Here is a 5,000-nt window from a genome sequence, read left to right on the forward strand (position 1 = left end):
CATTGAATCATTCACTCAAGAGATTCATTCAAAAACACAGATTCGTCCAGTAATGAAACAAATATTTATGAGTGAGTCAATGAATCATTCACTCAAGAGATCCGATCAAAAACACAGATTCGCCCAGTAATGAAACAAGTATTTATGAGTGAGTCATTGAATCATTCACACAAGAGATTCGATCAAAAACACAGATTCGTCCAGTAATGAAACAAGTATTTATGAGTGAGTCATTGAATCATTCACACAAGAGATCCGATCAAAAACACAGATTCGTCCAGTAATGAAACAAGTATTTATGAGTGAGTCATTGAATCATTCACTCAAGAGATTCGATCAAAAACACAGATTCGTCCAGTAATGAAACAAGTATTTATGAGTGAATCATTGAATCATTCACTCAAGAGATTCGATCAAAAACACAGATTCGTCCAGTAATGAAACAAGTATTTATGAGTGAATCATTGAATCATTCACTCAAGAGATTCATTCAAAAACACAGATTCGTCCAGTAATGAAACAAATATTTATGAGTGAGTCAATGAATCATTCACTCAAGAGATCCGATCAAAAACACAGATTCGCCCAGTAATGAAACAAGTATTTATGAGTGAGTCATTGAATCATTCACTCAAGAGATTCGATCAAAAACACAGATTCGTCCAGTAACAAAACAAGTATTTATGAGTGAGTCAATGAATCATTCACTCAAGAGATTCGATCAAAAACACAGATTCATCCAGTAGTGAAACAAGTATTTATGAGTGTGTCATTGAATCATTCACTCAAGAGATTCGATCAAAAACACAGATTCATCCAGTAGTGAAACAAGTATTTATGAGTGAGTTATTGAATCATTCATTAAAACAGTTTTTTTTTTAAATAATTCATTCAGATTAATTCAACATTTTAACTAGACTGCAGCAATTAACATTTTGTCGGAAACTCTATTAAATTACGTTTCATTGTTTAGTTGAGAGAGAATCGTTATCTCTGTTTGAAACAAAAAAAATCCTGATTCTCAGTTTAACCAGAAGTCAGTCGACATCAGTTCTGTCTGTCAGATCATGGCTTTATCATTTAAAACTCTATATGCAGCCTTCTGCTTTAAAAGGTTGTGCTGAATTTAAGGTAAAGCCACTTGGATTGATATTTTATCATCAGTTCAGCATTCAGACATTTTTAGTGCAGTTTAAAGTCACCATGAATCAGAACTGACTATATTTCTGGAATACAGCAGTATAGTTTATCCACGCACATCATTAGCTGTTTAAATTCATGAGCTGTCGTAATCTTTAAGGCTGAAGTTGAGCGTCTGTCAGCTCAGTTTTTGCGGTTTTGCGGTTTTTCACAGATTGAACATGTTGAATATTGGCGGGATTACATCTTGTACAATGCGTTCACGTCCTTGTAGAACTCGTAATGCACACTGGGAATGATCTGAGAGCTCTGACGTGTGCCATGTGACGCTGTACCACCTGACCTGCAGACTCATAGTGTTGCCATAGAGAGGCATAATCTGATTCCAAGTAGAACATCATGTTGTCATCTCCCAAATTATGATTATTACGATAATTCCTCACGGGCAAAATCAAGACCCGCCCTACATTTGTTCTTGTTTCAGAAGCGCTTCACTCGGATATACGGCACAATAGAGAACAGACGATTGTAATTTCAGTTTCATGAAGACTTGAAGTGTTGAAACGCTCTAGAGTGGTGTGTCGGATGGAGTCAGTGTAACAGTGAAACTCAAGGACGAGGGTATAATGTGAGGATACACACGCTGCGTCAGAGTCCATGACCTGCGGGAACATCACATTATCCTCATTTCCCACACATCTCTCATCACCGACTCATTGTGTTGGCAATTATCCTGAGACGCAGAAGAGAACGAGTGACAGAAGATGAGGAAACACCTGCAGAAACTTTGACCAAACCTTCAGTTTCCAGAGAAGTGGGAAATGCTGCTTTTCAGACGCACAGAGAGCTTGTGACTTATCATGAGATGAACAATCCTGACCCGTCTAGTGTCACGTCAGCTGCTCTTTAATCACAGGATGGAAAACACCACATTACAAACGCATTTGGCACAATCCTTTTAAGTTCTCTTGAAAAAAAAAAGGGCTGAAAAGTGTGTCAATGAGATGGAAAGTGCAAACATTTGTACATTTCCTGATGAAAATGTGAGCGGCGCTTTCAGAGGAAAAAAGACTTTTATATTTTTATATAAAAATATATATATTTATATATTTAGAGTTTATATTTCTGGAAAGGTCACTGTGGTGAGCGAACTGCTTCCTTCTTTGGAGTCTGACTCCCTGCATTTGCATCTAGTGAAAGCCATCTCATATCAGTGAAACCGACTGGCATACATCTCAACTGTATATTCCCCTTCCATGTAAAGCGCTTTGAGTACCCAGTAAATGAGTACCCAGAGAATTATTATTATTATATGCAAACTACATGCAAATTAGTTTGACTGAATCTGAACGAGTCGCAGGCGTGTGGAAAGCACATCCACTGTTCATATAACACACTTACAGAATGCACTTTATTAACAGGCAAGATGTAAGTTCCTCGTCAAAAGAAGCAAATTAATCAATATTATCTTCTTTTGTTATTTTTTTTTTATATTTCACCCAAAAATGATCATTTTGTGTCACCCTAATGTCATTCCAAACTCAAATGACTTTCGTTCTTTATTCACAGGAACACAAACGGAGGGAATCTGAAGCTTGTGCCGGTCCGTCTTTTCCAGGCAATTACAGTGAATGAGAAACATTATTTTTCAGTGAACACATTTCAATTCTTTCCAGTGATTTCAGTGAATTTTGGTTCTCACACAACACTATCACACTATTAGAATACAGTGCATGAGCCATATGAACCATTTTACATTTTTGGGTGAACTATCCTTTTAACATGCCGGGAATGACAGCAAACAAGAAAGAAAAAGAGGACTGGACTCTAGATGCACACTACTGTACAAACCCTCACAGAGATAACATTATAATAAAAATGAGATATGGCATGTACTTAAATCATCCCCAAAGTAAAAGGTGTGTGAATACACAACCCAGACAGAACTCACACACACACACAGTTCACTGCCGCCAGTTACTCATAGTCAATGTTAATTAAAGTGAAGTGGCTCAAACACACTCAACAGTGTACAGCGTGTGTGTCTAGGGCACAGTGTCCTTCAGATACAGTGTGGTGAAACGCTTTACTGCATTCATCATCATACATCACTGTAATATACTGTAATCTGAAAGACATCTATTTCACTGCTCTCTCATAAACACTTCTTAGAAAATAAAACACTACCTATAATGGAGAATATCCAGGATCAGCTCCATTTCTCCGCAAAAGTCAATATATTTAGCATATAAGTTGTCCTCTAGATGTAAAGTCTGATCGCTGAATGTAATGGCACACGCTTCCTCAACAAGCCGCACGATTTGAGTCTGTTCAAGCGGCTGTATTATCATACTCTAACGGTTAGAAACCTCCACTGACGAGGTTCAGCGTTTCGATTGTTACGCTGCTCCTTTTGCTCTGAACCGCAGTGTGTTTGCACAAAAACATCATGTGTTGTAGGAACAAACTCAATACTGCTCTGTCCTCATGTCATCCGAATATGCCGAATACTTCCCTATCTGATGGAGAGCCAACATGACGAATGTAGGACATCTGAATTACACGCACTCTTGCAGTCAGTCCCAATACTTGTGCACTACTCTCTGCTGTGTGTTCACTTCACACTGAACATTCTCATATGACTATATAGGCTGCATATGACTATATTGCATATGCATTTGTAGGAGTTTCCCTTTTAGACACTAGATTTATGGGAGGAGAGCTTTTAAAGTCCTCCTGTAGTCAATCATTTTATCCCTTAAAACTCATCTTTGATCACCGAAATGACACATTTAAACTTTTCTTTCTTGAAAAAAGTCTTCATGCCTTAAAATATCTTGAATGTAACTCGACACCCTCGCCTCATTTAGTATACGCGGTTCTATGAATATGCAAATGAGCCCCGCCTCCACTCACTCACTCAGCTCAGAGATCCACTGGTTGGATCAGAGATCGTGTGATAGAAGAGAGAGAGTTTCCTCCTGTCGTCTTCATTTATCCAGAACGCCAGAGGAAGACGTTCTCCAAGCTACTCTTCATTTGCGCTGCTCTTGGTAGATTGCATTGGTCATTATGGGAATGAGCTGCGGCGTCTGTGTTCTTTCATTTGTGCAGCGTCAGTAGATGGGAGTCAACTTCACTCTCCCATCAGCACTTTTATGGGATATCGGTCTCCCCGTAACTTCCCTGTGTGGTGCATCTGTCCCCAAGCGTGGACATCTGGACATCTTCCGCAGTGGCTATCAGACACCAGTGCTGTATGATACAAGAACTATACAAACCTCATCATATACTAGATGGTAGTGAACAGAGAGCATATCTGAGACTCAACGTGTGTTAATTGTATGCTAATGGCTGAACAGCAGGGCAGAGATGAGTTATTACAGGACAGAAGGCAGACAGAGCGTATAATCAATGAGGAAATGGACTTACAAATGGTTCAGCAGCTTCTAAAAGTCTCAAGCTACTCGTAACGTAAAGTAGATAAACTCCAGGAAAGCTACCGGTTTAGTTGTTAGCTATTCAGCAAGCTAGAAACAAAAACTGTTACTTTGAGGGACCAATATATCAGATGATAACTATCAGATTATATAATGTTCTTGCTATTTAAGCAATGCCACCGAAGCAAGAGTTCTGATGTCCTCTAATATCAGCAGTGATCATTGCTGTGTTTGATATCTGGATAATCATCACGACCGCAAGTGTGATATTGCTTTTATACAACAGTTCAATAAACAAGATAAAAACAAATAAACAAGTTAATTATGGAGTAACTTACATTTTAGACAATATTAGCGCTATACTTTTAAGTTTGTTAGGAAATCTTTGGCTGAGCAAAACCAGGTAAAGTCAAAGCTGAA

The 5,000-nt window shown here is 38.4% G+C and overlaps 1 protein-coding gene across 1 annotated transcript in view; it reads right to left on the reverse strand.

Annotated features, from left to right (window-relative positions):
* mgat4b (alpha-1,3-mannosyl-glycoprotein 4-beta-N-acetylglucosaminyltransferase B) overlaps positions 1-5,000 on the reverse strand; it is a 143,261-nt gene that overhangs the window by 51,427 nt on the left and 86,834 nt on the right. The gene's annotated exons all lie outside the window — the stretch shown is intronic.

Source organism: Rutilus rutilus, assembly GCF_951802725.1.
Source record: "Rutilus rutilus genome assembly, chromosome: 14".
In the NCBI taxonomy this organism is placed as follows: Eukaryota; Metazoa; Chordata; class Actinopteri; order Cypriniformes; family Leuciscidae; genus Rutilus; species Rutilus rutilus.